Raw genomic sequence first — 19,861 nt, forward strand, 5'->3', positions numbered from 1 at the left:
TCGCTCGCACACACTCGGGGACGCTCTGGGATTCCCTATCTCTCACACACACTCGGGACATTCTGGGATTCCATGTCTCTTTAACACACTGGGGGATTCCCTATCTCTCAGATACACTCGGGGACACTCTGGGATTCCCTATCTCTCACACACACTCGGGGACACTCTGCGATTTCCTATCTCTAACACACACTCGGGGTGTCTCTGGGATTCCCAATCTCTCACTACACTCGTGGACAGTCTGGGTTTCTGTATCTCAGACACACTCGGGGACTCTCTGGAATTTTATGTCACTCTCCGGGACTCTCTGGGATACCCCATCTCTCACACACACTCTGGTATTCCGTATCTCTCACACACACTCGGCGATTGCCTTTCTCTCGCACACACTCGGGGATTCCCTATATCTCAGACACACTCGAGGAGTCTCTGGCATTCCTTATCTCTCACACACACTCGGGAACTCTCTGGGATTCCCTATCTCTCACACACACTCGGGGACTCTCTGGGATTCCCTACCTCTCACACACACTTGGGGACTCTCTGCGAATCTGTATCTCACACACACTCCGGGACACTCTGGGATTCCCTATCTCTCATACACACTCTGGGATTCCCTATCTCTCACACACTCTCGCGGACTCTCTGGGATTCCCTATCTCTCACACACACTCGGGGACTCTATAGGATTCCCAATCTCTCACACACACTCAGGGACTCTCTGGGATTCTATCTCACACACTCCGGGACAGCCTGGGATTCCCTATCTCTCGCACACACTCTGGGATTCCCTATGTCTCACCCAGGCTCTGGGAATCACTATCTCTCAACCAGACTCGTGGATTCCCTTTCTCTTGCACACACTCGGGGATTCCCTTTCTCTCGCACACACTCGGGGATTCCCTTTCTCTCGCACACACTGGGGGACTCTCTAGGATTCCCTAACTCTCAGACACACTCATGGACTCTCTGGGATTCGATCACACATACACCGGGACACTCTGTGATTCCCTATCTCTCACACACACTCGGGGATTCTCTAGCTATCACACACACTCTGGGATTCACTATCTCTCACCCAGGCTCTGGGATTCACTATCTCTCAACCAGACTCGTGGATTCCCTTTCTCTCGCACACACTCGGGGATTCCCTTTCTCTCAGACACACTCGGGGACTCTCTGGCATTCCCTATCTCTCACACACACTCGAGACTCTCTGGGATTCAATCACACACACTCGGGGACACCCTGGGATTCCCTACCACTCACACACACTCGGGGTCACTATGGGATTCCCTATCTCTCACACACACTCGGGGCCTCTCTGGGATTCCCTATCTCTCACACACACTCGGGGACTCTCTGGGATTCTCTCACACACACTCGGGAACACTCTGGGATTCCCTACCTCTCACAGACACGTTGGGTTTCCCTATCTCTCATACTCGGGACTTTATGGGATTCCCTATCTCTCACGCACACTCGGGGACTCTCTGCGATTCCCTATTTCTCACACACACTCGGGGACACTCTGGGATTCCCTATCTCTCACACACACTCGGGGACACTCTGGGATTCCCTATCTCTCGCATATACTCGGGAACGCTCTGGAATTCCCTATCTCTCACATATACTCGGGAACTCTCTGGAATTCCCGATCTCTCACACACACTCCGGGACACGCTGGGATTCCCTAGCTCTCACACACTCGGGGACTCACAGGGATTCTATCACACACACTCGGGAACACTCTGGGATTGCCTATCTCTCAAACACACTGGGGGACTCTCTGGGATTATGTATCTCACACACACTCGTGGGCTCACTGGGATTCTATCACACACACTCAGGGACACTCTGGGATTCCCTATCTCTCACACACACTCTGGGATTCCCTATCTCTCACACACACTCCGGGAATCCCGATATCTCACCAACACTGGGGGATTCCCTATCTCTCACATACACTCGGGGACTCACTGGGATTCTATCACACACACTCGGTAACTCTCTGGGATTCCCTATCTCTCACACACACTCTGGGATTCACTATCTCTCAACCAGGCTCTGGGATTCACTATCGCTCACCCAGATTCGGGGATTCCCTTTCTCTAGCACACACTCGGGGATTCCCTTTCTCTCAGACACACTCGGGGATTCCCTTTCTCTCGCACACACTCGGGGATTCCCTTTCTCTCGCACACACTCGGGGTTTCCCTTTCTCTCGCACACACTCGGGGATTCCCTTTCTCTCGCACACACTCGGGGTTTCCCTTTCTCTCGCACACACTCGGGTGATTCCCTTTCTTTCGCACGCACTCTGGGATTCCCTTTCTCTCGCACACACTGGGGGACTCTCTGGGATTCCCTATCTCTCACACGCACTCGGGGACTCTATAGGATTCCCAATCTCTCACACACACTCAGGGACTCTCTGGGATTCTATCTCACACACTCCGGGACACTCTGGGATTCCCTATCTCTCGCACACACTCTGGGATTCCCTATCTCTCACCCAGGCTCTGGGATTCACTATCTCTCAACCAAACTCGTGGATTCCCTTTCTCTTGCACACACTCGGGGATTCCCTTTCTCTCGCACACACTCGGGGATTCCCTTTCTCTCGCACACACTGGGGGACTCTCTGGGATTCCCTATCTCTCACACACACTCATGGACTCTCTGGGATTCGATCACACACACACCGGGACACTCTGTGATTCCCTATCTCTCACACACACTCGGGGATTCTCTAACTATCACACACACTCGGGGATTCACTATCTCTCAACCAGACTCGTGGATTCCCTTTCTCTCGCACACATTCGGGGATTCCCTTTCTCTCAGACACACTCGGGGACTCTCTGGCATTCCCTATCTCTCACACACACTCGAGACTCTCTGGGATTCAATCACACACACTCGGGGACACCCTGGAATTCCCTACCACTCACACACACTCGGGGCCTCTCTGGGATTCCCTATCTCTCACACACACTCGGGGACTCTCTGGGATTCTCTCACACACACTTGGGTACACTCTGGGATTCCCTACCTCTCACAGACATGTTGGGTTTCCCTATCTCTCATACTCGGGACTTTATGGGATTCCCTATCTCTCACGCACACTCGGGAACTCTCTGGGATTCCCTATCTCTCAGACACACTCGGGGACTCTCTGGGATTCCCTATTTCTCACACACACTCGGGGACACTCTGGGATTCCCTATCTCTCACACACACTCGGGGACACTCTGGGATTCCCTATCTCTCGCATATACTCGGGAACACTCTGGAATTCCCTATCTCTCACATATACTCGGGAACTCTCTGGAATTCCCTCTCTCACACACACTCCGGGACACGCTGGGATTCCCTATCTCTCTCACACACTCGGGGACTCACAGGGATTCTATCACACACACTCGGGGACACTCTGGGATTGGCTATCTCTCACACACACTCGGGGACTCGCTGGGATTCCCTATCTCTCACACACACTGGGGGACTCCCTGGGATTCTGTATCTCACACACACTCGGGGACTCACTGGGATTCTATCACACACACTCGGGGACACTCTGGGATTCCCTATCTCTCACACACACTCTGGGATTCCCTATCTCTCACACACACTCCGGGAATCCCGATATCTCACACACACTGGGGGATTCCCTATCTCTCACACACACTCTGGGATTCCCTATCTCTCACACACACTCCGGGAATCCCGATATCTCTCACACACTGGGGGATTCCCTATCTCTCACACACACTCTGGGATTCCCTATCTCTCACACACACTCTGGGATTCACTATCTCTCACCCAGACTCGGGGATTCCCTTTCTCTCGCACACTCTCGGGGATTCCCTATCTCTCACACACACCCAGGGATTCCCTATCTCTCACACACACTCTGGGATTCACTATCTCTCACACACACTCTGGGATTCACTATTTCTCATTCAGGCTCGGGGATTCACTATGTCTCACCCGGAATCGGGGATTCCCTTTCTCTCGCACACACTCGGGGATTCCCTTTCTCTCGCACACACTCGGGGATTCCCTTTCTCTCTCACACTCTCTGGGATTCCCTTTCTCTCGCACACAATCTGGGATTCCCTTTCTCTCGCACACACTCAGGGATTTCCTATCTCTCACACACACTCGGGGACTCTCTGGGATTCCCTATCTCTCACACACACTCGGGGACAATCTGGGATTCCCTATCTCTCACACAGACGCGGGAATTCCCTATCTCTCACACACACTCGGGGACTCTCTAGGATTCCCAATCTCTCACACACTCTCAGGGACTCTTTGGGAGTCTATCACACACACTCGGGGACTCTCTGGGAATCCCTATTTCTCACACACACTCGGGGACTCTCTGGGATTAACTATTTCTCACACACACTCGGGGACACGCTGGGATTCCCTATCTCTCACACACACTCGGGGACACTCTGGGATTCCCTATCTCTCACACACACTCGGGGACTCTCTGGGATTCCCTATTTCTCACACACACTCGGGGACACGCTGGGATTCCCTATCTCTCACACACACTCGGGGACACTCTGGGATTCCCTATCTCTCACATATACTCGGGAACTCTCTGGAATTCCCTATCTCTCAAACACACTCGTGGATCCCCAATCTCACACACACACTCGGGGACTCTCTGGCATTCCCTATCTCTCACATATACTCAGGAACTCTCTGGAATTCCCTATCTCTCACACACACTCGGGGACAGTCTGGGATTGCCTATCTCTCACACACACTCGGGGACTCTCTGGGATTCCCTATCACTCTCACACACTCGGCGACTCTCTGGGATTCTATCACACACACTCAGGGACACTCTGGGATTCCCTATCTCTCACCCAGACTCGGGGATTCCCTTTCTCTCGCACACACTCGGGGATTCCCTGTCTCTCGCACACACTCGGGGATTCCCTTTCTCTCGCACACACTCGGGGATTCCCTATATCTCAGACACACTCGAGGAATCTCTGGCATTCCCTATCTCTCACACACAATCGGGAACTCTCTGGGATTCCCTATCTCTCATACACACTCGGGGACTCTCTGGGATTCCCTACCTCTCACACACACTTGAGGACTCTCTGGGATTCCCTACCTCTCACACACACACTTGGGGACTCTCTGCGAATCTGTATCTCATACACACTCCGGGACACTCTGGGATTCCCTATCTCTCATATACACTCTGGGATTCCCTATCTCTCACACACACTCTGGGATTCACTATCTCTCAACCAGGCTCTGGGATTCACTATCTCTCGCACACACTCGGGGTTTCCCTTTCTCTCGCACACACTCGGGGTTTCCCTTTCTCTCGCACACACTCGGGGTTTCCCTTTCTCTCACACACACTCGGGTGATTCCCTTTCTCTCGCACACACTCTGGGATTCCCTTTCTCTCGCACACACTGGGGGAATCTCTGGGATTCCCTATCTCTCACACACACTCGGGGACTCTATAGGATTCCCAATCTCGCACACACACTCAGGGACTCTCTGGGATTCTATCTCACATACTCAGGGACACTCTGGGATTCCCTATCTCTCGCACACACTCTGGGATTCCCTATCTCTCACCCAGGCTCTGGGATTCACTATCTCTCAACCAGACTCGTGGATTCCCTTTCTCTTGCACACACTCGGGGATTCCCTTTCTCTCGCACACATTGGGGGACTCTCTGGGATTCTCTATCTCTCACACTCACTCGGGGACTCTCTAGGATTCCCAATCTCTCACACACACTCATGGACTCTCTGGGATTCGATCACACACACACCGGGACACTCTGTGATTCCCTATCTCTCACACACACTCGGGGATTCTCTAACTATCACACACACTCGGGGATTCTCTAGCTATCACACACACTCGGGGATTCACTATCTCTCACCCAGGCTCTGGGATTCACTATCTCTCAACCAGAATCCACTCGTGGATTCCCTTTCTCTCGCACACACTCGGGGATTCCCTTTCTCTGAGACACACTCGGGGACCTTCTGGCATTCCCTATCTCTCACACACACTCGAGACTCTCTGGGATTCAATCTCACACACTCGGGGACACCCTGGGATTCCCTACCACTCACACACACTCGGGGTCACTATGGGATTCCCTATCTCTCACACACACTCGGGGCCTCTCTGGGATTCCCTATCTCTCACACACACTCGGGGACTCTCTGGGATTCTCTCACACACACTCGTGGACAATCTGGGATCCCCTACCTCTCACAGACACGTTGGGTTTCCCTATCTCTCATACTCGGGGACTTTATGGGATTCCCTATCTCTCACGCACACTCGGGAACTCTCTGGGATTCCCTATCTCTCACACACACTCGGCGACTCTCTGGGATTCTATCACACACACTCAGGGACACTCTGGGATTCCCTATCTCGAACACACTGGGGGACTCTCTGGAATTCTGTATCTCACACACACTCGGGGACTCACTGGGATTCTCTATCTCTCACACACACTCTGGGATTCCCTATCTCTCACACACACTCCGGGATTCCCTATATCTCACACACACTCGGGAATTCCCTATCTCTCACACACACTCGGGGACTCGCTGGGATTCCCTACCTCTCACACAAACTCGGTAACTCTCTGGGATTCCCTATCTCTCGCACACACTCAGGGATTCCCTATCTCTCTCACACACTCTGGGATTCACTATCTCAGCCAGGCTCGGGGATTCACTATCTCTCACCCAGACTCGGAGATTCCCTTTGTCTCGCACACAATCTGGGATTCCCTAGCTCTCACACACACTCGGGGACTCTCTGGGAGTCTGTATGTCACACACACTCTGGGACACCCTGGAATTCCCTCACTCACACACTGGGATTCTTTCTCTCTCACACAGTCTAGGATTCCCTGTCTCACACATCCTAAGGGATTCCCCACACACTCTCTGGGATTCCCTCTCACACACGTACTCTGGGCTTCCCACTCTCACACACACTCTGGGATTCCCTCTCCCTCACACACTCTGGGATTCCCACTCTCACACACACTCTGGGATTCTCTCACACACACTCTGCGAATCTCTGAGATTCCATCTCTCTCAGATACTCTGGGATTCCCTCTCCCTCACACACTCTGGGATTCCCTCTCTCACAAACACTCTGGGAAACTCACACACACATTCTGGGATTCTCTCTCACTCACACACTGCGGGACACTCTGGTATTCCCTATCTCTCACACACACACGGTGATTCCCTTCCTCTCACACATACTCGGGGACTCTCTGGGATTCTCTCACACACTCTCAGCGACTCTCTGGGATTTCCCATCTCTAACACACTCGCGGGGATTCCCTATCTCTCATACAACTCGGGGATTCCCTATCTCTCACACACACTCGGGGATTCCCTTTCTCTCGCACACACTCGGGGATTCCCTTTCTCTCGCACACACTGGGGGACTCTCTGGGATTCCCTATCTCTCACACACACTCATGGACTCTCTGGGATTCGATCACACACACACCGGGACACTCTGTGATTCCCTATCTCTCACACACACTCGGGGATTCTCTAACTATCACACACACTCGGGGATTCACTATCTCTCAACCAGACTCGTGGATTCCCTTTCTCTCGCACACATTCGGGGATTCCCTTTCTCTCAGACACACTCGGGGACTCTCTGGCATTCCCTATCTCTCACACACACTCGAGACTCTCTGGGATTCAATCACACACACTCGGGGACACCCTGGAATTCCCTACCACTCACACACACTCGGGGCCTCTCTGGGATTCCCTATCTCTCACACACACTCGGGGACTCTCTGGGATTCTCTCACACACACTTGGGTACACTCTGGGATTCCCTACCTCTCACAGACATGTTGGGTTTCCCTATCTCTCATACTCGGGACTTTATGGGATTCCCTATCTCTCACGCACACTCGGGAACTCTCTGGGATTCCCTATCTCTCAGACACACTCGGGGACTCTCTGGGATTCCCTATTTCTCACACACACTCGGGGACACTCTGGGATTCCCTATCTCTCACACACACTCGGGGACACTCTGGGATTCCCTATCTCTCGCATATACTCGGGAACACTCTGGAATTCCCTATCTCTCACATATACTCGGGAACTCTCTGGAATTCCCTCTCTCACACACACTCCGGGACACGCTGGGATTCCCTATCTCTCTCACACACTCGGGGACTCACAGGGATTCTATCACACACACTCGGGGACACTCTGGGATTGGCTATCTCTCACACACACTCGGGGACTCGCTGGGATTCCCTATCTCTCACACACACTGGGGGACTCCCTGGGATTCTGTATCTCACACACACTCGGGGACTCACTGGGATTCTATCACACACACTCGGGGACACTCTGGGATTCCCTATCTCTCACACACACTCTGGGATTCCCTATCTCTCACACACACTCCGGGAATCCCGATATCTCACACACACTGGGGGATTCCCTATCTCTCACACACACTCTGGGATTCCCTATCTCTCACACACACTCCGGGAATCCCGATATCTCTCACACACTGGGGGATTCCCTATCTCTCACACACACTCTGGGATTCCCTATCTCTCACACACACTCTGGGATTCACTATCTCTCACCCAGACTCGGGGATTCCCTTTCTCTCGCACACTCTCGGGGATTCCCTATCTCTCACACACACCCAGGGATTCCCTATCTCTCACACACACTCTGGGATTCACTATCTCTCACACACACTCTGGGATTCACTATTTCTCATTCAGGCTCGGGGATTCACTATGTCTCACCCGGAATCGGGGATTCCCTTTCTCTCGCACACACTCGGGGATTCCCTTTCTCTCGCACACACTCGGGGATTCCCTTTCTCTCTCACACTCTCTGGGATTCCCTTTCTCTCGCACACAATCTGGGATTCCCTTTCTCTCGCACACACTCAGGGATTTCCTATCTCTCACACACACTCGGGGACTCTCTGGGATTCCCTATCTCTCACACACACTCGGGGACAATCTGGGATTCCCTATCTCTCACACAGACGCGGGAATTCCCTATCTCTCACACACACTCGGGGACTCTCTAGGATTCCCAATCTCTCACACACTCTCAGGGACTCTTTGGGAGTCTATCACACACACTCGGGGACTCTCTGGGAATCCCTATTTCTCACACACACTCGGGGACTCTCTGGGATTAACTATTTCTCACACACACTCGGGGACACGCTGGGATTCCCTATCTCTCACATACACTCGGGGACACTCTGGGATTCCCTATCTCTCACACACACTCGGGGACTCTCTGGGATTCCCTATTTCTCACACACACTCGGGGACACGCTGGGATTCCCTATCTCTCACACACACTCGGGGACACTCTGGGATTCCCTATCTCTCACATATACTCGGGAACTCTCTGGAATTCCCTATCTCTCAAACACACTCGTGGATCCCCAATCTCACACACACACTCGGGGACTCTCTGGCATTCCCTATCTCTCACATATACTCAGGAACTCTCTGGAATTCCCTATCTCTCACACACACTCGGGGACAGTCTGGGATTGCCTATCTCTCACACACACTCGGGGACTCTCTGGGATTCCCTATCACTCTCACACACTCGGCGACTCTCTGGGATTCTATCACACACACTCAGGGACACTCTGGGATTCCCTATCTCTCACCCAGACTCGGGGATTCCCTTTCTCTCGCACACACTCGGGGATTCCCTGTCTCTCGCACACACTCGGGGATTCCCTTTCTCTCGCACACACTCGGGGATTCCCTATATCTCAGACACACTCGAGGAATCTCTGGCATTCCCTATCTCTCACACACAATCGGGAACTCTCTGGGATTCCCTATCTCTCATACACACTCGGGGACTCTCTGGGATTCCCTACCTCTCACACACACTTGAGGACTCTCTGGGATTCCCTACCTCTCACACACACACTTGGGGACTCTCTGCGAATCTGTATCTCATACACACTCCGGGACACTCTGGGATTCCCTATCTCTCATATACACTCTGGGATTCCCTATCTCTCACACACACTCTGGGATTCACTATCTCTCAACCAGGCTCTGGGATTCACTATCTCTCGCACACACTCGGGGTTTCCCTTTCTCTCGCACACACTCGGGGTTTCCCTTTCTCTCGCACACACTCGGGGTTTCCCTTTCTCTCACACACACTCGGGTGATTCCCTTTCTCTCGCACACACTCTGGGATTCCCTTTCTCTCGCACACACTGGGGGAATCTCTGGGATTCCCTATCTCTCACACACACTCGGGGACTCTATAGGATTCCCAATCTCGCACACACACTCAGGGACTCTCTGGGATTCTATCTCACATACTCAGGGACACTCTGGGATTCCCTATCTCTCGCACACACTCTGGGATTCCCTATCTCTCACCCAGGCTCTGGGATTCACTATCTCTCAACCAGACTCGTGGATTCCCTTTCTCTTGCACACACTCGGGGATTCCCTTTCTCTCGCACACATTGGGGGACTCTCTGGGATTCTCTATCTCTCACACTCACTCGGGGACTCTCTAGGATTCCCAATCTCTCACACACACTCATGGACTCTCTGGGATTCGATCACACACACACCGGGACACTCTGTGATTCCCTATCTCTCACACACACTCGGGGATTCTCTAACTATCACACACACTCGGGGATTCTCTAGCTATCACACACACTCGGGGATTCACTATCTCTCACCCAGGCTCTGGGATTCACTATCTCTCAACCAGAATCCACTCGTGGATTCCCTTTCTCTCGCACACACTCGGGGATTCCCTTTCTCTGAGACACACTCGGGGACCTTCTGGCATTCCCTATCTCTCACACACACTCGAGACTCTCTGGGATTCAATCTCACACACTCGGGGACACCCTGGGATTCCCTACCACTCACACACACTCGGGGTCACTATGGGATTCCCTATCTCTCACACACACTCGGGGCCTCTCTGGGATTCCCTATCTCTCACACACACTCGGGGACTCTCTGGGATTCTCTCACACACACTCGTGGACAATCTGGGATCCCCTACCTCTCACAGACACGTTGGGTTTCCCTATCTCTCATACTCGGGGACTTTATGGGATTCCCTATCTCTCACGCACACTCGGGAACTCTCTGGGATTCCCTATCTCTCACACACACTCGGCGACTCTCTGGGATTCTATCACACACACTCAGGGACACTCTGGGATTCCCTATCTCGAACACACTGGGGGACTCTCTGGAATTCTGTATCTCACACACACTCGGGGACTCACTGGGATTCTCTATCTCTCACACACACTCTGGGATTCCCTATCTCTCACACACACTCCGGGATTCCCTATATCTCACACACACTCGGGAATTCCCTATCTCTCACACACACTCGGGGACTCGCTGGGATTCCCTACCTCTCACACAAACTCGGTAACTCTCTGGGATTCCCTATCTCTCGCACACACTCAGGGATTCCCTATCTCTCTCACACACTCTGGGATTCACTATCTCAGCCAGGCTCGGGGATTCACTATCTCTCACCCAGACTCGGAGATTCCCTTTGTCTCGCACACAATCTGGGATTCCCTAGCTCTCACACACACTCGGGGACTCTCTGGGAGTCTGTATGTCACACACACTCTGGGACACCCTGGAATTCCCTCACTCACACACTGGGATTCTTTCTCTCTCACACAGTCTAGGATTCCCTGTCTCACACATCCTAAGGGATTCCCCACACACTCTCTGGGATTCCCTCTCACACACGTACTCTGGGCTTCCCACTCTCACACACACTCTGGGATTCCCTCTCCCTCACACACTCTGGGATTCCCACTCTCACACACACTCTGGGATTCTCTCACACACACTCTGCGAATCTCTGAGATTCCATCTCTCTCAGATACTCTGGGATTCCCTCTCCCTCACACACTCTGGGATTCCCTCTCTCACAAACACTCTGGGAAACTCACACACACATTCTGGGATTCTCTCTCACTCACACACTGCGGGACACTCTGGTATTCCCTATCTCTCACACACACACGGTGATTCCCTTCCTCTCACACATACTCGGGGACTCTCTGGGATTCTCTCACACACTCTCAGCGACTCTCTGGGATTTCCCATCTCTAACACACTCGCGGGGATTCCCTATCTCTCATACAACTCGGGGATTCCCTATCTCTCACACACACTCGGGGACATTCTGGGATTCCCTCTCTCACACACACTCGGGGACACTCTGGGATTCCCTATCTCTCACAAACACTCGGGGACTCTCTGGGATTCTGTATCTCTCACAAACTCGGGGAATGTCTCGGATTCTATCACACACTCCTGGACTCCCTGGGATACACTATCTCTCTCACACACTCGGGGATTCCCTATCTCTCATACACACTCTGGGATTCCCTATCTCTCACACACTCTCGGGGACTCTCTGGGATTCCCTATCTCTCACAAATACTCGTTAACTCTCTGGGATTCCCTATCTCTCACACATACTCGGGAACTCTCTGGGATCCCTATCGCTCGCACACACTCGGGGACGCTCTGGGATTCCCTATCTCTCACACACACTCGGGACATTCTGGGATTCCATGTCTCTTTAACACACTGGGGGATTCCCTATCTCTCAGATACACTCGGGGACACTCTGGGATTCCCTATCTCTCACACACACTCGGGGACACTCTGCGATTTCCTATCTCTAACACACACTCGGGGTGTCTCTGGGATTCCCAATCTCTCACTACACTCGTGGACAGTCTGGGTTTCTGTATCTCAGACACACTCGGGGACTCTCTGGAATTTTATGTCACTCTCCGGGACTCTCTGGGATACCCCATCTCTCACACACACTCTGGTATTCCGTATCTCTCACACACACTCGGGGATTCCCTTTCTCTCGCACACACTCGGGGTTTCCCTTTCTCTCGCACACACTCGGGTGATTCCCTTTCTTTCGCACGCACTCTGGGATTCCCTTTCTCTCGCACACACTGGGGGACTCTCTGGGATTCCCTATCTCTCACACGCACTCGGGGACTCTATAGGATTCCCAATCTCTCACACACACTCAGGGACTCTCTGGGATTCTATCTCACACACTCCGGGACACTCTGGGATTCCCTATCTCTCGCACACACTCTGGGATTCCCTATCTCTCACCCAGGCTCTGGGATTCACTATCTCTCAACCAAACTCGTGGATTCCCTTTCTCTTGCACACACTCGGGGATTCCCTTTCTCTCGCACACACTCGGGGATTCCCTTTCTCTCGCACACACTGGGGGACTCTCTGGGATTCCCTATCTCTCACACACACTCATGGACTCTCTGGGATTCGATCACACACACACCGGGACACTCTGTGATTCCCTATCTCTCACACACACTCGGGGATTCTCTAACTATCACACACACTCGGGGATTCACTATCTCTCAACCAGACTCGTGGATTCCCTTTCTCTCGTACACATTCGGGGATTCCCTTTCTCTCAGACACACTCGGGGACTCTCTGGCATTCCCTATCTCTCACACACACTCGAGACTCTCTGGGATTCAATCACACACACTCGGGGACACCCTGGAATTCCCTACCACTCACACACACTCGGGGCCTCTCTGGGATTCCCTATCTCTCACACACACTCGGGGACTCTCTGGGATTCTCTCACACACACTTGGGTACACTCTGGGATTCCCTACCTCTCACAGACATGTTGGGTTTCCCTATCTCTCATACTCGGGACTTTATGGGATTCCCTATCTCTCACGCACACTCGGGAACTCTCTGGGATTCCCTATCTCTCAGACACACTCGGGGACTCTCTGGGATTCCCTATTTCTCACACACACTCGGGGACACTCTGGGATTCCCTATCTCTCACACACACTCGGGGACACTCTGGGATTCCCTATCTCTCGCATATACTCGGGAACACTCTGGAATTCCCTATCTCTCACATATACTCGGGAACTCTCTGGAATACCCTCTCTCACACACACTCCGGGACACGCTGGGATTCCCTATCTCTCTCACACACTCGGGGACTCACAGGGATTCTATCACACACACTCGGGGACACTCTGGGATTGGCTATCTCTCACACACACTCGGGGACTCGCTGGGATTCCCTATCTCTCACACACACTGGGGGACTCCCTGGGATTCTGTATCTCACACACACTCGGGGACTCACTGGGATTCTATCACACACACTCGGGGACACTCTGGGATTCCCTATCTCTCACACACACTCTGGGATTCCCTATCTCTCACACACACTCCGGGATTCCCGATATCTCACACACACTGGGGGATTCCCTATCTCTCACACACACTCTGGGATTCCCTATCTCTCACACACACTCCGGGAATCCCGATATCTCTCACACACTGGGGGATTCCCTATCTCTCACACACACTCTGGGATTCCCTATCTCTCACACACACTCTGGGATTCACTATCTCTCACCCAGACTCGGGGATTCCCTTTCTCTCGCACACTCTCGGGGATTCCCTACCTCTCACACACACCCAGGGATTCCCTATCTCTCTCACACACTCTGGGATTCACTATCTCTCACACACACTCTGGGATTCACTATTTCTCATTCAGGCTCGGGGATTCACTATGTCTCACCCGGAATCGGGGATTCCCTTTCTCTCGCACACACTCGGGGATTCCCTTTCTCTCGCACACACTCGGGGATTCCCTTTCTCTCTCACACTCTCTGGGATTCCCTTTCTCTCGCACACAATCTGGGATTCCCTTTCTCTCGCACACACTCTGGGATTCCCTATCTCTCACACACACTCGGGGACAATCTGGGATTCCCTATCTCTCACACAGACGCGGGAATTCCCTATCTCTCACACACACTCGGGGACTCTCTAGGATTCCCAATCTCTCACACACTCTCAGGGACTCTCTGGGAGTCTATCACACACACTCGGGGACTCTCTGGGAATCCCTATTTCTCACACACACTCGGGGACTCTCTGGGATTAACTATTTCTCACACACACTCGGGGACACGCTGGGATTCCCTATCTCTCACACACACTCGGGGACACTCTGGGATTCCCTATCTCTCACACACACTCGGGGACTCTCTGGGATTCCCTATTTCTCACACACACTCGGGGACACGCTGGGATTCCCTATCTCTCACACACACTCGGGGACACTCTGGGATTCCCTATCTCTCACATATACTCGGGAACTCTCTGGAATTCCCTATCTCTCAAACACACTCGTGGATCCCCAATCTCACACACACACTCGGGGACTCTCTGGCATTCCCTATCTCTCACATATACTCAGGAACTCTCTGGAATTCCCTATCTCTCACACACACTCGTGGACAGTCTGGGATTGCCTATCTCTCACACACACTCGGGGACTCTCTGGGATTCCCTATCACTCTCACACACTCGGCGACTCTCTGGGATTCTATCACACACACTCAGGGACACTCTGGGATTCCCTATCTCTCACACACACTGGGGGACTCTCTGGAATTCTGTATCTCACACACACTCGGGGACTCACTGGGATTCTATCACACACACTCGGGGACACTCTGGGATTCCCTATCTCTCACACACACTCTGGGATTCGCTATCTCTCACACACACTCCGGGATTCCCTATATCTCACACACACTCGGGAATTCCCTATCTCTCACACACAATCGGGGAGTCGTTGGGATTCCCTACCTCTCACACACACTCGGCAACTCTCTGGGATCCCTATCTCTCACACACACTCAGGGATTCCATATCTCTCACACACACTCTGGGATTCACTATCTCTCACCCAGGCTCGGCGATTCACTATCTCTCAACCAGACTCGGAGATTCCCTTTCTCTCGCACACTCTCGGGGATTCCCTTTCTCTCGCACACACTCGGGGATTCCCTTGCTCTCGCACACTCTCGGGGATTCCCTTTCTCTCGCACACACTCGGGGATTCCCTTTCTCTCGCACACACTCGGGGATTCCCTTGCTCTCACACACACTCGGGGATTCCCTTGCTCTCACACACACTCGGGGATTCCCTTGCTCTCACACACACTCGGGGATTCCCTATCTCGCACACACACTCTGGGATTCATTATTTCTCACACAGGCTCGGGGATTCACTCTCTCTCATCCAGAAACGGGGATTCTCTTTCTCTCGCACACACTCGGGGATTCCCTTTCTCTCTCACACACTCTGGGATTCCCTTTCTCTCGCACACACTCTGGGATTCCCTATCTCACACATACGCTCGGGGACTCCCTCGGATTCCCAATCTCTCACACACACTCATGGACTCCCTGGGATTCGATCACACACACACCGGGACACTCTGTGATTCCCTATCTCTCACACACACTCGGGGATTCTCTATCACACACACTCGGGGATTCTCCAGCTATCACACACACTCTGGGATTCACTATCTCTCACCCAGGCTCTGGGATTCACTATCTCTCAACCAGAATCCACTCGTGGATTCCCTTTCTCTCGCACAAACTCGGGGTTCCCTTTCTCTCGCACACTCTCGGGGATTCCCTATCTCACACACACCCAGGGATTCCCTATCTCACACACACCCAGGGATTCCCTATCTCACACACACCCAGGGATTCCCTATCTCTCACACACTCTCTGGGACTCACTATTTCTCACTCAGGCTCGGGGATTCACTATCACTCACCCAGAATCGGGGATTCCCTTTCTCTCGCACACACTCTGGGATTCCCTTTCTCTCGCACACACTCTGGGATTCCCTTTCTCTCGCACACACTCTGGGATTCCCTATCTCTCACACACAATCGGGGACTCTCTGGGATTCCCTTTCTCTCGCACACACTCGGGGATTCCCTTTCTCTCACACACACTCGGGGATTCCCTTGCTCTCACACACACTCTGGGATTCCCTATCTCTCACACACACTCTGGGATTCCCTATCTCTCACACACACTCTGGGATTCCCTATCTCTCACACACACTCTGGGATTCACTATTTCTCACTCAGGCTCGGGGATTCACTCTCTCTCATCCACAAACGGGGATTCCCTTTCTCTCGCACACACTCGGGGATTCCCTTTCTCTCTCACACAATCTGGGATTCCCTTTCTCTCGCACACACTCTGGGATTCCCTATCTCGCACACACGCTCGGGGACTCTCTGGGATTCCCTATCTCTCACACACACTCCGGGACTCTCTAGGATTCCCAATCTCTTACACACACTCATGGACTCTCTGGGATTCGATCACACACACACCGGGACACTCTGTGATTCCCTATCTCTCACACACACTCGGGGATTCTCTAACTATCACACACACTCGGAGATTCTCTAGCTATCACACACACTCTGGGATTCACTATCTCTCAACCAGACTCGTGGATTCCCTTTCTCTCGCACACACTCGGGGATTCCCTATCTCTCACACACACTCGAGACTCTCTGTGATTCAATCACACACACTCGGGGACACCCTGGGATTCCCTACCACTCACACACACTCGTGGTCACTATGGGATTCCCTATCTCTCACACACACTCGGGGACTCTCTGGGATTCCCTCACACACACTCGGGGACACTCTGGGATTCCCTACCTCTCACACACACGCGGGGATTCCCTATCTCTCATACTCGGGGACTCTATGGGATTCCCTATCTCTCACGCACACTCGGGAACTCTCTGGGTTTCCCTATCTCTCAGACACACTCGGGGACTCTCTGGGATTCCCTATTTCTCACGCACACTCGGGGACTCTCTGGGATTCCCTATTTGTCACACACACTCGGGGACACTCTGGGATTCCTTATCTCTCACACGCACTCCGGGATTCCCAATCTCTCACACACACTCCGGGATTCCCTATATCTCACACACACTGGGGGAATTCCCTATCTCTCACACACACTCGGGGACTCGTTGGGATTCCCTGCCTCTCACACACACTCGGTAACTCTCTGGGATTCCCTATCTCTCACACACACTCTGGGATTCACTATCTCTCACCCAGACTCGGGGATTCCCTTTCTCTCGCACACTCTCGGGGATTCCCTTTCTCTCACACACACTCTGGGATTCACTATTTCTCACTCAGGCTCGGGGATTCACTATCTCTCTCCCAGATTCGGGGATTCCCTTTCTCTACACACACTCGGTGATTCCCTTTCTCTCCCACACACTCTGGGATTCCCTTTCTCTCGCACACACTCTGGGATTCCCTATCTCTCACACACACTCGGGGACTCTCTGGGATTACCTTTCTCTCACACACACTCGGGGACACTCTGGGATTCCCTATCTCTCACACACACGCGGGAATTCCCTATCTCTCACACGCGGGGACTTTTTGGGATTCCCTATCTCTCATGCACACTCGGGAACTCTCTGGGATTCCCTATCTCTCAAACACACTCCGTGACTCTCTGGGATTCCCTATCTCTCAAACACACTCCGTGACTCTCTGGGATTCCCTATCTCTCACACACACTCGGGGACTCTCTAGGATTCCCAATCTCTCACAAACTCTCAGGGACTCTCTGGGATTCTATCACACACACTCGGGGACTCTCTGGGATTCCCTATTTCTCACACACACTCGTGGATCCCCAATCTCACACACACACATTGGCGGACTCTCTGGGATTCCCTATCTCTCACATATACTCGGGAACTCTCTGGAATTCCCTATCTCTCACACACACTCCGGGACACTCTGGGATTCCCTAGCTCTCACACACTCGGGGACTCACTGGGATTCTATCACACACACACTCGGGGACTCTCTGGGATTCCCTATCTCTCTCACACACTCGGCGACTCTCTGGGATTCTATCACACACACTCAGGGACACTCTGGGATTCCCTATCTCTCTCACACACTCGGGGACTCTCTAGGATTCCCAATCTCTCACACACACTCGGGGACTCACTGGGATTCGATCACACACACTCGGGGACACTCTGGGATTCCCTCCCTCTCACACACACTCTGGGATTCCTTATCTCTCACACACACTCCGGAATTCCCTATATCTCACACACACTCGGGCATTCCCTATCTCTCACACACACTCTGGGATTCACTATCTCTCACCCAGGCTCGGGGATTCACTACCTCTCACCAAGACTCGGGGATTCACTATCTCTCACCAAGACTCGGGGATTCCCTTTCTCTCGCACACACTCGGGGATTCCCTTTCTCTCACACACTCTCGGGGATTCCTTATCTCTCACACACACCCAGGGATTCCCTATCTCTCACACACACCCAGGGATTCCCTATCTCTCACACACACTCGGGGATTCCCTATCTCTCACACACACTCTGGGATTCACTATTTCTCACTCAGGCTCGGGGATTCACTCTCTCTCATCCAGAAACGGGAATTCCCTTTCTCTCGCACACACTCGGGGATTCCCTTTCTCTCGCACACACTCTGGGATTCCCTATCTCTCACACACACTCTGGGATTCACTATTTCTCACTAAGACTCGGGGATTCACTCTCTCTCATCCAGAAACGGGGATTCCCTTTCTCTCGCACACACTCGGGGATTCCCTTTCTCTCTCACACACTCTGGGATTCCCTTTCTCTCGCACACACTCTGGGATTCCCTTTCTCTCGCACACATTCTGGGATTCCCTATCTCACACACACGCTCGGGGACTCTCTGGGATTCCCTATCTCGCACACACACTCTGGGATTCACTATTTCTCACTCAGGCTCGGGGATTCACTCTCTCTCATCCAGAA

Source organism: Chiloscyllium plagiosum, unplaced genomic scaffold, assembly GCF_037043375.1.
Source record: "Chiloscyllium plagiosum isolate Xiang-an unplaced genomic scaffold, Cpla_swu_hap1 HiC_scaffold_48, whole genome shotgun sequence".
NCBI lineage: Eukaryota > Metazoa > Chordata > Chondrichthyes > Orectolobiformes > Hemiscylliidae > Chiloscyllium > Chiloscyllium plagiosum.